This window comes from Stegodyphus dumicola, chromosome 3 (assembly GCF_044657685.1).
Source record: "Stegodyphus dumicola isolate Sdum_Otavi_A_Nest chromosome 3, ASM4465768v1".
NCBI lineage: Eukaryota > Metazoa > Arthropoda > Arachnida > Araneae > Eresidae > Stegodyphus > Stegodyphus dumicola.
Genome location: NC_140770.1, coordinates 270,315,849 through 270,331,766, shown reverse-complemented (window position 1 = coordinate 270,331,766; position 15,918 = coordinate 270,315,849). Strand labels below are relative to the sequence as shown.

The window sequence follows — 15,918 nt, the reverse complement described above, 5'->3', positions numbered from 1 at the left end:
GAGGAAAAGAGTAAAGGACCCTTTTATGACTCAAAATAAAAATTAACTGAAGACACTACTCCTGCTTACAAGTTATAGCCAAGATTTATGGCTTAAATCATAGATACAGAATTTGGCTTAACTATTACTAATTACTTACTATCACTAAGTTAGCCTATTGGCTACACAATTTAAGTAACGCGCAAGTTAGCTCTGATTTAAAGTAGGTCAGACAAGCCCAATGGCTAGAATAACGCAGTGCCCCAGAATACTACTCACAGGAGAATCAAAATTAATAACGTCCTCAGCAAGCAGAACGTGATCTTCAGCAGGCAGAACACGTTCTCTGATTCTACCCTCTACAACCTTCCTTTAAACACTATCGCTCTTCTGCTTCATTTGAATATCTCGCGAGCTAGAAATTTACATTATGATAAGAAAATTAAAATGATGAGGACAGGTAAGCGAATTAACATAAAATAACTGGTCAAAGATATAAACGAGACCTTACAATTTCAAAAAGGAGAGCCCCATTAGTACGTATTGACTGGGCCCCCAAGTCTTAGTTATGGCCCTGATGTCTCTACACTGCTGGATAATGGCAACGGACGGATCTCGTATTGCAATGTAGCGTAACATTAAGCGGGTTGGAGGATAAAATATTAGCTTTTGGACATTATAATAAAGGATGTTTATTGTTCAGGAAAATGCAGAAGGTTTTGAAACATCCAAAAGTAAAAACGCTGCCCACATGCGTCAAATCCTTTAAATCTTTTATCAGGGCAATCGTGCATAACTGGCGAACAAATGAAAATGTAAGTACACACACCTCTTCTGACTTAATCTCTCCCTTATTCTAACTGTACACATATTGCATCGTTTCATTTTGTAGTTGCTGTGGGTGATATTTTTGTCCGCCCTTAGAATTTGTCCTCCAGTGTATGTAGAATAAAGTAAAAACCTTTTCACTAACAGTCATATAGCTACCACATCTTTGATATTACATGAGATCTAGACTCTACTGTAGAATTGTGTGCCCCTTCGATAAGCGACAAATTTTATTCAATTTTGGTGATTAAACCCCATTTGTTTGTTAACACAGCTATAACTTGGTTTTAGCTTACTGTTTTTTTTTAATTGAAAGTAGATCGATATGTACACGGGCAAAGTAAAGGCAGTGCTCTAATGTTTTTTTAAAGTTAAAATAGATCGATGAGTTTGGACACCGAGTTTGTGCAATTCTTTGACTTCTTATTTTGGTTTTGTGTAGCGACCACCTTGATATTGTGCCCTTCTGGCGCCAAAAAAAAAAAAAAAAAAAAAAAAAAAAAAGAGGGCAGCCAATTGTAAATTTTTACCGAGATCCCTACATAACATTTATATCTCAGCTTTTCAGCATCAAATTGTAAACCAGTTTTAGCATGTTTGAGTTAATATAACACGCTGAATAATGATTGGGTAAAAAGCAACAAGAATCAGCGAAATATTCATAAATTTGCAGCACTATTTTCGAAGCTTTTAAATGTAGAACCTTCCTCTTCAACTGAAGAGGAGCAAATGACGATGAGAAGCCAGTGATAAGATAAGACGAAAAAAATCTCATGTATACACCACATGACTTCCTTGTACGGAATATTAAATTATACGCATTTTTTCTTGCATTTTATTTAAACTTATTAGATTGAATTAAACCTACTTCGTCGACAGCGCATAAACCACAATAGAATAAATGCATTCTTTAAAATTCACTTTGTTTACCATAGCGACACTCTGGCGCTAGGTTTACTTAACAGTATTATATTTCGTTCATATTATAACTCAGAATACACAAAATGTATATCATTTAAAGAATTATCTAATCGTTGTCACATATTCTATTCAAATACTATAATAAAGCTAGAACTATGTATAAAAGAAATTAAGCAAATAAAACAAGAAACAGTTTTTCACAGACGATTGAGTATTTCTCACTTAATTAATTCAGTTCTTACTTCGCAAGAAGGCAAAAATACATAAAAACTCAAAATATCTATATTAAAAATTACAAAGTAAATTTCAAACGCATATTTCCTCGAAAAAATTCCAGAAAGAATTAAGCATGATTTAATTGGCAATAATAAATGAATGCGTTATCTTTGTTGTTGGGAAGCTAAGTTTCTCTAGATTGGCAACAAATCCACTAGTCTCCTGTTTCAAATGTAAACATCAATGGCCGCCATTAAAACAGGCTTAGCGGCAATTAAACAACTTGAAAATTGCTGATAATTCTAAAAATATTGCACACAGATTTATTAAAGGCATAAAATCCTTGGTTTAATCCTAGTATCCGGTGCACACGGGATTTGGCTACTTTTGGCGACTTTATGATGAGCAGTAAAAACGGGACATATAGGATGAGTAGTTAACGGGTCATTCAAAGAAAATATGTAGTTAAACATAGTATATACTATGTATATAGTATACATATACTATGTGTGTATAGTATATACTATATAGACTTTTTTGGATCATTTTTGGTGTTGGCGATAATTTTCAAAGTCGCGCCAAGGCTGCACCGTTTACTAGGATTCTACCAAATCCTTAACCGGAAGATAAAAACAATATAAATCAATCATTTAAAAAAAAATGTACAATTTACAAACATATAAGAGTAAAGAAACTGAGATCACTGAGTCGGGTAATAGAGTGGATATATATATAAATATATTTATATACGTTTGGTGCGGCCGATCGCAACCAAAATACGAGGTGCACATCTACATGTTATAGCAGCCCTATATACAAAATTTCAACGTTCTGAGGCTACTCGTTTTTTAGTTATGCGAGATACGTACGTACGCACGAACGTACGTACATACGTTCGTACAGACGCCACGAAAAATTCTCTTCAGAATTAATTTTAAAGCAGTTTTATAATTTTTTTGAAGGAAAAGAGTATTTTATTCTGTCCTTACGTACAGATATCACGCAAAAACATCGTTAAATTGCATTCGATAGCGGTCAAAATGGATATTTTCGTTGAAATATGCTGCCTGAAACTTTTCGCGATTACAATACTTCCTTTTTACTTCGTACAAGGAAGTAAAAGTGATCTAGAGAGTTAGATTTTCTCTAGACGTCTTCATAAAAATCTTTCAATTCTATAGTTAATGATTCCAGGTCAAAGCTGTTTTCACTTTTAATGAGTGGATGGCGCCAGTACCTTTTCATTCTCATTCTTATCGCCTTTCGTCGTTTCTTTCCCTTTCGTCATTTGCATTTCTACAGTTTACCTTAGAAAGAAGTTTTACAAATTTATTAATACTACGTTGATTCTTGTAGCTTTAACTCCTCATTATAAAATTTAGTAATCAAATTTCCACAAGATAAACAATAGGGTTGTGGTAACGGCGGTTGTATACGTTCCCAAATATATTTATAATCAAACAAACGAGTTTCTTGTCTAAGGAAGAAAAGATGTCAGTGCCTTAGATCGCAATTCAATTACAAATACATAATTTTAATTATTGCTTTTGCCATTAAAGAAGCTAGATTGTATGCTGGTATCAAAGCAGTGTCCAAAACACAGAAGATCCTCTAAAATCCCAGAATGACTTTGCGTTAACGAAAGTAATTAAGTTCCGGATGGCGCTGCCATCTGTTGGGGAAAAGGAGATTTAAAATATTTGTTGTGTACTAAAAATTAAGAAAAGCCATTCCTGCTCTCAACATGTTTCTATTTAAATGGTTATTTGAAACATAAATATGTGATTTAAATAACCGATGTGATGCCGCAAAGACGAATGAGGTAAAAACTTCCTGAATTTTTCCTTCAAGTTAAATGTAAATAAAGCATAAACTTTAGATTCCAGCCTTATACATAATGAATACTGAAACATTTAATACAAACAATATATATATATATATGATCAGGGGCATAACTAGGGTGAAGCATAGAGGGACAGCTGTTCCCGGGCGCAGCATCCAGGGGGTGCAAACTTGATGTTATGAAATTTTAGAATAAAATGTTTTCCATTCTTGGTGCACAGAAAGGGGAGCAAAATTTTCAATTGTCCCCGGGTGCTGAAAACCCTAGCTACGCTTCTGATATATAGTGTCAGTACCATTAAGTGTCTGCAGCTTAATGCGCAAAAACACAAGGCATGTTTATATTTTGTTTTCCAAAAAAATTGTTTTGTAATTACATACATATACCATATATTGCTATCAAGTAACCGTTTACATGTTTCCTGCCTGATTCATATAGAAAATTCAATTCCATATGAGTGATCAAGGTTCTTCAGTGGATTAAGTTGATATAGTCGAGTTTATTTTGCGGATGTGAAACTGGAAAAGAAATGAAAGATGTGTTGTTTATGACTGGGGAAAAAAAATTACTCAGCATTAAATTTGTAACCAAGACTCTGTAACTTCTTGTGTCTTCTTGTGTAGTTTGTTGAATTTACTTACTTCTGTACTTTAAAAGAAGACTCAACTAATGAGTATAACTCAACTTTTATTATTACATTTTTAAACAGTTCACATGACATTCAGCTAGCACAGTAACACGTGCATCAATGCTAAGTTAAAGTTATTTTTAGTTACAGTTACAGTTGTAGTTAATTTAAATATACATCACATCCCTTCCTCCAGTTTATAAACAATAATAAAAATTAAAAAAAAATCTGAAATTTTTCAGATTTTAAATTACGTCCAAAGGGGCGTTTTTTTAACATTTTGTGTGTTACCTTTATTTATTAAATATCATGTTCTTTGCACTTAAACCATAAAATTCAGTTCAAGAGCAATATCGCAAAATAATGTTAAATTAAGCATATCTTTAGAATTTCCGATATACACAGCCTCGCGAGCTGGAGATAAAAGTTTTTTTTTTTCTTTTTTTTTTTCTATATAACGTTGCCATTTCTCGCTTTTAAAGCATTGAGTTTGTAAATCAAAAATTCGTTAAAGTTTTACAAAATATAAAATCTATAATAAAACAAATTCCAAATTTGGGATTTCAGATGCCCATATTCGCAGTAGGAGTTCGTCATTCAAAATTCGATGGCTCTATGTACCATTGTTTTATCACAATGCGAGAAATAGACAATGATTTATGCAGATTTTTCATTATTTAATTTCTTCAAATATAATGCAGGACTCTAACATTTTGTGGCAACAGTTTGAAAAGTGAACCGACGTTTATAGGAGTCCGACGCAAAATCGCAAAACGAAAACAATAGTCCTTCAGGGACAAAGCTCCTTTGGACTAAAAATACCAAATAATATCAATACAAGTATATTTACAATATGACATACAATAACAAAAAAAGTTACATAAAAATGATATATGCAATACGTTACATTATTTTATTCCATGACAAAGTCTCTATATCTTGAAGGTTGTCTAATCAACCGTCCACTTCATGTTATTGTACAATTGGATAGATTATTCTGTTGATTTCCTATATTAACAGGCACAGAAACATTCTCAGGGCTTCCATTTGAATTTTCCTCTTTATCTAATACTATATCATCATAATCATTATTAACTTTGTGATTTTGAAAATTTTATGTGGCGTCTGTTTCTTCGCAAAATTTCCCCATTTGAATTTCTTACAATATAGGATCTAGGAGCTTTATGTTTTGAAATTATTTCACCTTTATCCCATTGCCCAGTTCTAAAGTTGAACAAGGTTATACTATCTCCAGGTTTTAACTCAGGTAGTTTCTGTGCGGTTCTATCATAATAATATTTTTGCCTAGCTTGAAGTGCACGAAATTTAGAATAAGGTTTGTTTATCTTAGTATTTAACAATTTATTACTGATAGGTAATTTTGTCCTTAATCTTCTATTAAGTAACAGTTGTGCAGGAGACAAATTTATTCCACTAATTGGAGTATTTCGATATTCCATTAAGCCTACACTTATATCTTGCACTTTCCTCATGATATTTTTCACTATTCCTACAGCTTTTTCAGCCAACCCATTGCTTTGAGGATATCTGGGGCTACTAAATTTAAGTTCGAAATCCCAATCTTCAGCAAATTTCTTAAATAAGTAGCTATTACAGTGATTATTGTCGCAAATGACTTCATTTGCAATACCATACCTGGCAAAAAGGCACTTTATCATAATTTCATTTGCTGTCTTATCTTTTATGCTAAAATCCTCAATCCATTTAGAGTAATAATCGATAACTACTAAGTAATTTTGATTACCAAATTGCAAGATATCAAGGGCAATTTTTTCGAATGGTTTAGTTGGAATTTCATGTTGCATCAGAGGTTCTTTTTGATTTCTATTTCTGAATTTTTCACATATTTCACATTTGGAAACAAGCTGCTCAATGTCATTTCTCATACCTGGCCAGTAAAAAATTTCACGGGCTCTACTTTTACATTTCTCAATTCCAAAGTGCGCTTCATGAATTAATTGCAACATATCTTTTCTCAAACCATAAGGTACAACTAATTTTTCATTAATAAATAACAAGTCGTCATTAATATAAAGATCATTTTTAACTTTAAAGTATGTTTTTACACTACTATCTACTTTTTTGTAACATTTAGGTCAACCCTCTTTAATATATTTCATAACTATTTGCAAATCTGGATCTGATTCAGTTTCTTTCCTAAATTGCACCACTCTTCTTTCACTCATAGGCAAATATTTTGAAATAATGTGAAGAACATTTAGCATTTCAGGATCATCACTAATAGTTTCATTCACAGGATATGCTCGTGACAAAGTGTCAGCAAAAAGCATTTGATTACCTGGAACATAATTTATCTCAAAATCATACTTTGGTAACTTTAAGATCATCCTTTGCATTCTAGACGAAATTTTATGCAATGGTTTCTTAACAATTGCCATTAACGGTTTATGATCACTTTGTACTGTGACTTTCCGTCCATAAACAAAATTGTGGTACTTTTCAAAAGAAAATACTATGGCCAATAGCTCTTTTTCGATCTGTGCATAGTTTTTTTCACTGTTAGTCAAGCTGCGAGACACAAATGATACAGGCTTACCCTTTTGAATTAGACACGATCCTAGGCCATCCTTCGAACTATCACACTGTATAATTATATCTTCATTACCACTGAAAACTTTTAAAATTGGAGCTTTGGTTAGCAGTTGTTTGATGTTGTTAAATGACTCTTTCTGAGTTTCTCCCCAATTAAATTCTACCTTTTCTTGAATGATTTCTCTTAAAGGAGCAGTAACTTTAGATACATTAGGTATAAATTTTGACAGAAAATTTAACATTCCTAACAACCTCCTTACTTCAGTTTTTGATTTTGGTGTTGGCATATCAATAATTGCTTTAATATGGCTAGGATCGGCTTTTACACCTGACTCAGAAATAATTTGGCCTACATATTTGACTTCCGGTACCCTATATTGTAATTTATCAGGATTAAATTTTATATTTAGAGACCTAGCTCTTTCAAGAACCTTAGAGAAAATTATATCATGAGTAACCTCATCAGATCCTACAATTATGATATCATCAAAATAAACTTCCACACCCTCAATATCACCAAATAATTTTTGGTTTCTTTTCTGAAATATTTCTGGGGCGAAGGATATTCCAAATAGCATTTTATTAAATTTATATCTTCCATAAGGCGTATTAAATGTACATAGTTCAGAACTAGCTTCATCTAGTGGTTCATGCCAAAATCCATCTTTTAAATCTACAACTGAAAATACTTTTTTACCTTCTAACCTACTAATTATATCATCTGGAGAAGGAATTTGATAGTGCTCCCTTTTAATTACTTTATTTAGATCTCTAGGATCCAAGCATAATCTCAGACTCCCATTAGGTTTTTCAACTATAACCAAACTTTGAACCCAATCAGTTGGTTTATTTACTTTCGATACTATCCCTTCTCTTTCGAGTTTATCTAAAGTATCTTTTAATTTAGGCTGTAAAGCCTGAGGAACACGTCTTGGGGGGGGGGGTGTATTACTGGTATTGCATCATCTTTAAGGGTTATATGATATGGTTCGTCAGGAAATTGCCCTGTGCCTGTAAATACATCTTGATACTGAGCAAGTAAATCATTTTTATTAATGATATTGCACTTTAAAGAATCAATCCTTTCAATTAGCTTTAATGCAGAACAAGCTGTTAACCCTAATATAGGCTTAGATCTTACATCAAGAACATAAAATTGTAAAGGTACATTCTTAAGCCTTTCAGTTGAACAATTAATTATAAGAGTACCTTCTGGTTTTAACTTAAAATTACCATATGCAGTTAAGAACAAATCAGTTTCATTAAGTTTAGGCTTAAGTTTAACATTATTTAAAACATACAAAGGCAAAATATTTACTTCTGCACCAGTATCTAACTTAAAATCAACCTTGAAATACTTATTATTTACATACATTGTAATACTTTTCACCCATGTTTCACTTACCCTGTGAATATCCTTATTTACTTCATCAATAGAATTTGTTAGATCTTTAATTGATTTTGCACTTATTTTAAATTCAATATGCCCGTTTACTGGTGGATTCATCATTACAGAGTCAACAAATACACTATGTTCATTATATATACTAAGTTCATTATTTGGTATTCCAACTTCATAAATGTTCTTGGGACACCTCGCGGCAAAATGGTTCTTTACTTTGCATTTCGCACACGTTTTTCCGAAAGCTGGACAGTCCCGATATTTGTGCCTTCTTCCGCACTTCTTGCAGTCATATTCTAGTGCTGATTGCTTCTGCTGAGACGATAATTTCGGCGGCACTGACTGTTTTGATTGATGCTGCTGTTTTCTATATTTCTTCACGCTGTTCACAGTCGCTGGATCATCTTTCATGTTCCGGAGTTGCTCTTTACTTGTTTCAGCGGCACGGACTATTTCTACAGCTTTTTCTAATCCTAGGTTAGATTCTCGAAGCAAACGTTCGGTCAGACTCCTATCCCGAATGCCTAATACAATACGGTCGCGAATCAATCCATTTTCTTGTTCAGCAAACTCACAAGTTGACGCTAAAGTCTTTAACTGAGTGACATAACATTCAATTGTTTGTCCTTCTTGCTGGCTACACGAAAAGAATTTGTAACGTTCATATACGACATTCTGCCGTGGTGAACAATAATCTTCAAAAGACTTCAAGACCTCTTCGTATTTCTCCTTATTCTCAGGTGATTCAAATCGAAACGTGTTATAAATTTCGAGTCCTTCAGTACCGAGTAAATTCAAAAGGATAGCAATTTTAGTCTTATCTGGCTTGGCATCTTTTTCCGTTGCAAGTAAATAGTTTCTAACTCTTGCTTCCATTTTTTCCACTTTTCTTTAACATTTCCGACGGAGAATGTTAGCGGAGCAGGTGGTCTGAAATCCATTTTGCTCCTGACACCATGTAACTTTTTGTGTCTTCTTGTGTAGTTTGTTGAATTTACTTACTTCTGTACTTTAAAAGAAGACTCAACTAATGAGTATAACTCAACTTTTATTATTACATTTTTAAACAGTTCACATGACATTCAGCTAGCACAGTAACACGTGCATCAATGCTAAGTTAAAGTTATTTTTAGTTACAGTTACAGTTGTAGTTAATTTAAATATACATCACAGACTCAGCAAGAGAATAATTAAATTAGGAAATTAGAATGATTTGAAATAGAAGTTGTGTATGGCACCTGTAAAAAACGTAGTTTTCTTCGAAATAATAAATAAAAGAGAATGATCAGATTTTTATTTTAATCGCAGACAATAGGCAATATATTAGAGATTTTCCAGTCACGTTTTTATAGCTTTATAAGAAGCCTGTTTTATTTATAATTAAAAAATTCATGGAAGCTAGGATGGCATGGATTACTTGAGTAACAAATAGAAGGTACACTGCACACAAACACACACACAAACACAAAAAAATAAATAAATAAATAAATAAATAAAATTTAAAAAAAAAATGGGAGATTTCAATGTTTCCTAATTTACTGAGCCGATTAACGAAATTCACATTGCGTTTTTCATGTCTTGAAACCGCTACTTAGGATATATATAAGATTTATATATACTATTGTTCTAATATAGGTGTTTTGATACAAAATCGGGACTTTTTTAAATGACATGACATTTTTTTTTTCCATATTTCGATTCTACGACGACTCGAGTTATGCCCAGATATTAAATTTTTCTTTAATTTGGTGTGAAATTTACAGGTAAATTCAGAAATTTATTTTGGTACATTTTTTACAGATTGCATCAAGTGTAATTTACTTGGCGAAATTTTTAATTTCTATTTTCCTTTTCTTTTTCTCACTGTACACGAGCTGAAAAAAAGGTCATCGTTCATACTTTCTAATAATTTTACCAAAGTGCGTACACCACATTTGGCGTTATTATCTCTTATAACAAATATGCCAAATTTCAAAACTCGCCAATATGTAAATCCACGTATATCTTATGAAATTTTGAATAACAAACTTTAATTTTCTGCCGGTATGCTTAGATGCTGGTAAACCTTTTAAGATGAGGTTTAAACATTTTATAGGTTATAATTCTATCTTTGTTTTGAAAATATTTTAAATTTATTTAAGAATACAAATTTAAAAAATAAAACATAAAATTTGGGTGAATTTATTTGGAATGAAATTAAATTTCGAAATATGAAAGGAAGAGCCAAACAAGTTTAATAAAAAAAGAGATATCAATAAATATATACCAAATTCAATTAACATAGAGGAGCTGAAATTTCGAGAGCTAATTTTTAAAATACTGCTCGTGAGATTTTTATAAATCTTGGCAGTTTGGCATTTGCGTCGTAGAATCGAAATATCGAAAAATTGGCATGTTGTTTCAGAAAAAGTCCGATTTTGTGTCAAAATATTTATATTAGAAAAATGCTATATATAAATTTAATACATATCCTAACTCGCGCGTTCGAGACATGAAAAACGCAAGTTGAATTTTGGCTGCAGAAAAATTGAAATTTACTTTCAATTTTTCTGCAGTCAAAATCACTCAATAAAACTGTTTTCGTTGGTGAACTATTTTACATTCAAAAAAATCTTTCTGTTGCAGTTAAAGACCCTAATTCCAATCCATCTTTGCTTTCAGCATTTAAGAAAAGTCTGTTTTAGTTCTCGTTTTATCAATAGATGGCGCCAGCAGCTTAACGCCAGCCATTCTTACCTTATCTTATCTAATCACTATATCTTATTTCGTTCATTTCCACTTTGGCAGCTAAGGATGATGGTTCGGTAAAACATTCGAAACTAGTCCTATGAAAATTTGCAAATATTACGCTGATTTTTGTTGTTTGACTTCTAAATTAATATTTCTTCGGCGTGTTATTTTATCTTAATTATATGTAAGTATGTATTTATTTAAAGTAGTAATAAACAAATTTATTTAATATCATTAGCCATCCTGCAGAATGAAAGAGAAACACACACTTTTTGACAATCTTTCACATCTCGGAAGTGGGATTCGAACGATGATAAAGATTGTCAAAAGGTGTGTGCTTCACTTTCATTTTGCAGGAGGGCTCATAGTATTTAATAAATTTGGGTTGAAATGCGGTTTAAACCACTGCTTGGCGATTATTTTTCAATGGGCAATAAACGCACCAACACGGCTAACCCGATATTTTGAAGCTGTGTTGTTATTCTGTTCCCACTAAATGTTATCGTCCTGTGTTATATTTAAAGAAATTAAATAATGAAAAATCTGCATAAATGTTTCTTGCATTGTGATAAAACAACGGTACCTAGAACCATCAAATTTTGAATAGCGTACGTTTCCAACCTCATATGGGCATCTGGAAGCCCAAACTTGGAATTTGGAATTTTTTTTTCCTTATTACCTGTTTCATATTTTGTAAAACTTTAACGAATTTTGGATTAACAAACTCAAAGATTTCAAAGCGAGCAACGGCAACACAGTACAAAGGGGAAAAAAATTTTTTTCATCTGCAGAGCGCAAAACTGTATATCGGAAATTTAAAGCTATGTTCATTTTAAAATTATTTTGCGATATTGCTGTTGAACTGAATTTTATGGTTTCAGGGCGAAGAACATGATATTTGATAAAGAAAGGTAACACGCAAAACGTTAAAAAAACGGCCCTTTGGGTGTAATTTAAAATCAGAAAGTTTTATTTATTTATTTATTTATTTGTATTTGTTAATTTGAGCAGTTAATTCTGTTGCGGTTTGAATGTTCTTATGTGGTGGTTCTTAATCGAGTGTTTTTTCTCCTGTGGGTTTATGCCATTTTTCTGCATATATTACGGAAACGGCGTATAAAACGTTAGTAAATTTATTTAAAGAAGAGGGGTGGGGGTCCAAAAGGGTTTTCCCCTGAGATAAATTCAATATATATACACTGAAGTGACAAAAGTCATGGGATAGCAATATGCAAATATACAGATGGCAGTAGTATCGCGTAGAAAATGTATAAATGCGAAGTGCTTTGGCAAGGCCTTTCATTTGTGTTCAAGTTATTCATGTGAAGAGGCTTTGACGTGATTATGGCCGCACGACGAGAATTAACAGACTTTGAGCGCGGAATGGTAGTTGAAGCTAGACGCATGGGTCATTCCATTTCGGCTATCGTTAGGGAATTCAACATTCCGAGATCCCCAGTGTCAAGAGCGTGCCGAGAGTATCTAATTTCAGACATAGCATCCCACCATGGACAGCGCAGTGGACGACCACCTGCACTTAACGACCGAGACCAGCGACGTCTGCATAGAGTTGTCAATGTTCACAGACAAGCAACACTGCGTCAAATAACCGCAGAAATCAATATGGGACGTGTCCGATAGGACAGGGCGGCGAAATTTGTCTTCCTTGGGCTATGCCAGCAGAAGACCGACTCGAGTGCCTTTACTGACAGCACGATATCGCCTGCAGCGACTCTCGTGGGCTCGTGAGCATATCGGTTGGTCCCTAAACGAATGGGAAACCGTGGCTTGGTCAGATGAGTCACGATTTCAGATGGTAAGAGCTGATGGTAGGGTTCGAATGTGGGGCAGAGCCCACGAAGCCATGGACCCAAGTTGTCAACAAGGCACTGTTCAAGCTGGTGGTGGTTTCATAATGGTCTGGGTTGTTTTTACATGGCATGGACTCGGTCCTCTGGTGCAACTGAACCGATCATTGATTGGAAATGGATACCTTCAGCTACTTGGAGATCACTTACAGCCATTCATGGACTTCACGTACTCAAACAACGATGGGATTTTTATGGATGACAATGCACCATGTCACCGAGCCACAATTGCTCGCGATTAGCTAGAAGAACATTCTGTACAATTCCAGCGAATGATCTGGCCACCTAGATCGCCCGACATAAATCCCATTGAACATTTATGGGACATCATCGAGAGGTCAGTTCGTGCCCAAAACCCTGCACCGTCAACACTTTCACAATTATGGACGTCTATAGAGGCAGCATGGTTGCAGGATTCTTCCAACAAGTTGTTGAGTCCATGCCACCTCGAGTTGCTGCACTTCGCCGGGCAAAAGGAGGACCGACAAAATATTAGGAGGTATCTCATGACTTTTGTCACTTCAATGTATATCTATATACATATATAAAACCCCTCAAAAAGACTACATTTTTCCTGGAAAGGGTAAGTGAAACATTTTTCTTGTATGCTTCGTTTTAAAGTTGCTTAGTTTTAATATCTTGTATTTCTTTTTGGCTCAATCCTAGAAGATTGGAAAAGCTGAGGTTGTGCAATTCTCTGATGTTTTTTAAGTGAATAGATCGATATATACATGGGCAAAGCCAATGCAGTGCGCAATGCCGAGTTTGTGCAACTCTCTGATGTTTTTTCAAGTGAAAAATAGATCGATGTGTACATGGGGAAATCCGATGCAGTGCGCAAAGCCGAGTTTGTGCAGTTCTCTGGTTTTTTTTTTTTTTTTTTTTTTTTTTTTTTTTTTTTTAAAGTGATAATAGTTCGATGTGCACATGGGAAGAGCCAATGTAGCGCTCAATGGCGAGTTGTGCAATTCTCTAATGTTTTCTAAGTAAAAATAGATCGACATGTACATGTACAAAGTCAAGGCAGTGCGCAATGCCGAGTTTGTGCAATTCTTTTTTTTTTTTTTTTTTTTTTTTGTTTTTGTTTTTGTTTTGAGTGAAAATAGATGGATGTATAACGACACCAAGTTTTTGCAATTCTTTAAAGTTTTTCGACCGAATACAAATTGTTTTGCACATGGCCAAAGCGAGGCTGTATGTTATACCGAGCATTAATGTAACGTATTTTATATGCGTTTAATGTATCGTTTGTGCATTTTAAATTTGCATTGTTGTTTTAATAGCAAGTTATACTTTAGACATCTTTTTTATTGTATTTTTAATTGTTTGGTTTTGATATGTTGATAATGCTTTCCGAAAAATATCGATAATCCGACGATCTACTCAATAGTAGCAAAACTGTAAACTTTGACCCTATAAAATAAGTTTTACTTGTTTATTTTAATACGTAGTATTTGCTATTGCAATTGCGCTTGATAATATGAGTTCATTGATAATATGTCTGAGTGAAGCATTGCTTAGTGTTCCAAATTTGTAGTGTTTATTTTCTTTCATTATGAGAAATTAGATTTTTTTTATTTGTAGAATGTATAGAATTTTAGTATGACTATAGAATGCGACGTGATTTAAGAATTTAAGAAACAGTGATATGGAAAGCTGTGTATGATGTTGATCTGCAATCAAAGTACTTTTCTTAAATTTTTTAGAAAATAATGAAGATTGTCTACTTACTAGTACCTAAGGGATTGTGTCGTTACGTAGCAACAAGGTAATTTGTAAAAATGAAAAATTAAAATTTTCGATAATATGAATTTAAATTTGTTGGCAACTACTCCGGTAAAAGAAAAAGAAAAAAAAGATGAGGGAAATAGTTATTAATTCGAGCGTATTGGCAACAGAGAGAAACCAGACGAAAACCGTAGAACTAGCATTTTGTTTTAGAACTTGAACTCGATTTTTTGGTAGTTTTTGAATCGGCTGTAATCGGATATTGTTCTTTAAATAATTGTCCTTTTAAACTAAAAATGTAAATAATATTATGTCAATATAAAACCAAGAAAAAGCAAAACTATGCGTATGATTTATTTTACGTTATGAATCGTTCAGAAAAGAAGAGATTAGTATTTTTCTAGTAGCTATCCGGAATGTAATCCAGCATCAAGAAGATCATCAAAGGGGGGGGCTAAGTTTTGAAATGTATTAAGCCCTCATATTAATACATTTAACACAAATTGGAGTATATACTGTTTTATTTAAAAGACACGCAATAATTTTCAACATTCTGATATAATTGCCGCAATAAATTTAAAAATAAAAATCTCTTTTTATTTGTATAAATTCTAAAGCTTAAAAATCTTTGAAAATACTGAAGCTGTATGAAATACAAATATGAGAGACTGCGACGTTGTTTACCGTTTTAATGACTGGTAACACTTACTGCATTAATTATAACTTACAATATAAAGAATTTATAATACTTATTTCTATATCTCCAGAAACCTTATAAGAAATAGACTAACCCAAATGGGTTTTCTCCCTCGTCTGACGCGTTCCCGGCTGTCCTTGATCACATCTGGAGGAGTAGGGACGACTTGCAGAAATTTAACAGTGGTTGGCTATTGCAGCGTGTATAATTGTCAAGAAAAAGCTGGTTGTAGCGCCTCATTTCATAAATTAGAATTTCTCCATATATTTATTTTTGAAACTGAAATTGATTTTTAAAAATTTAGCATATTTATCAAGCATATAATTATAAAGTTATTGCATGTTTCAGGGCTGGATATTTTTTTAGCTTTTCCTAAACTGTAAGGAAATTTGTAACTACTTCTTTTAGAAAATAAAATCTTAAATCTGAACTAACAGAAAATTTCAAACAAGCAATTTTCTCTTGCAATTTTTATGCTTTTTATTGGTGTAAATAAGTAAAAAA

The 15,918-nt window shown here is 33.1% G+C and overlaps 1 protein-coding gene across 1 annotated transcript in view; it reads left to right on the top strand.

Moving 5' to 3' along the window:
- Window positions 1–11,178: 11,178 nt before the first annotated feature.
- Window positions 11,179–15,918, top strand: part of LOC118188863 (neprilysin-2-like) — a 119,844-nt gene continuing 115,104 nt past the window's right edge. The window contains exon 1 of the mRNA XM_085812404.1: window positions 11,179–11,305. The gene's annotated coding sequence lies outside the window, so the exon portion shown is untranslated. The remainder of the gene's footprint in view (window positions 11,306–15,918) is intronic.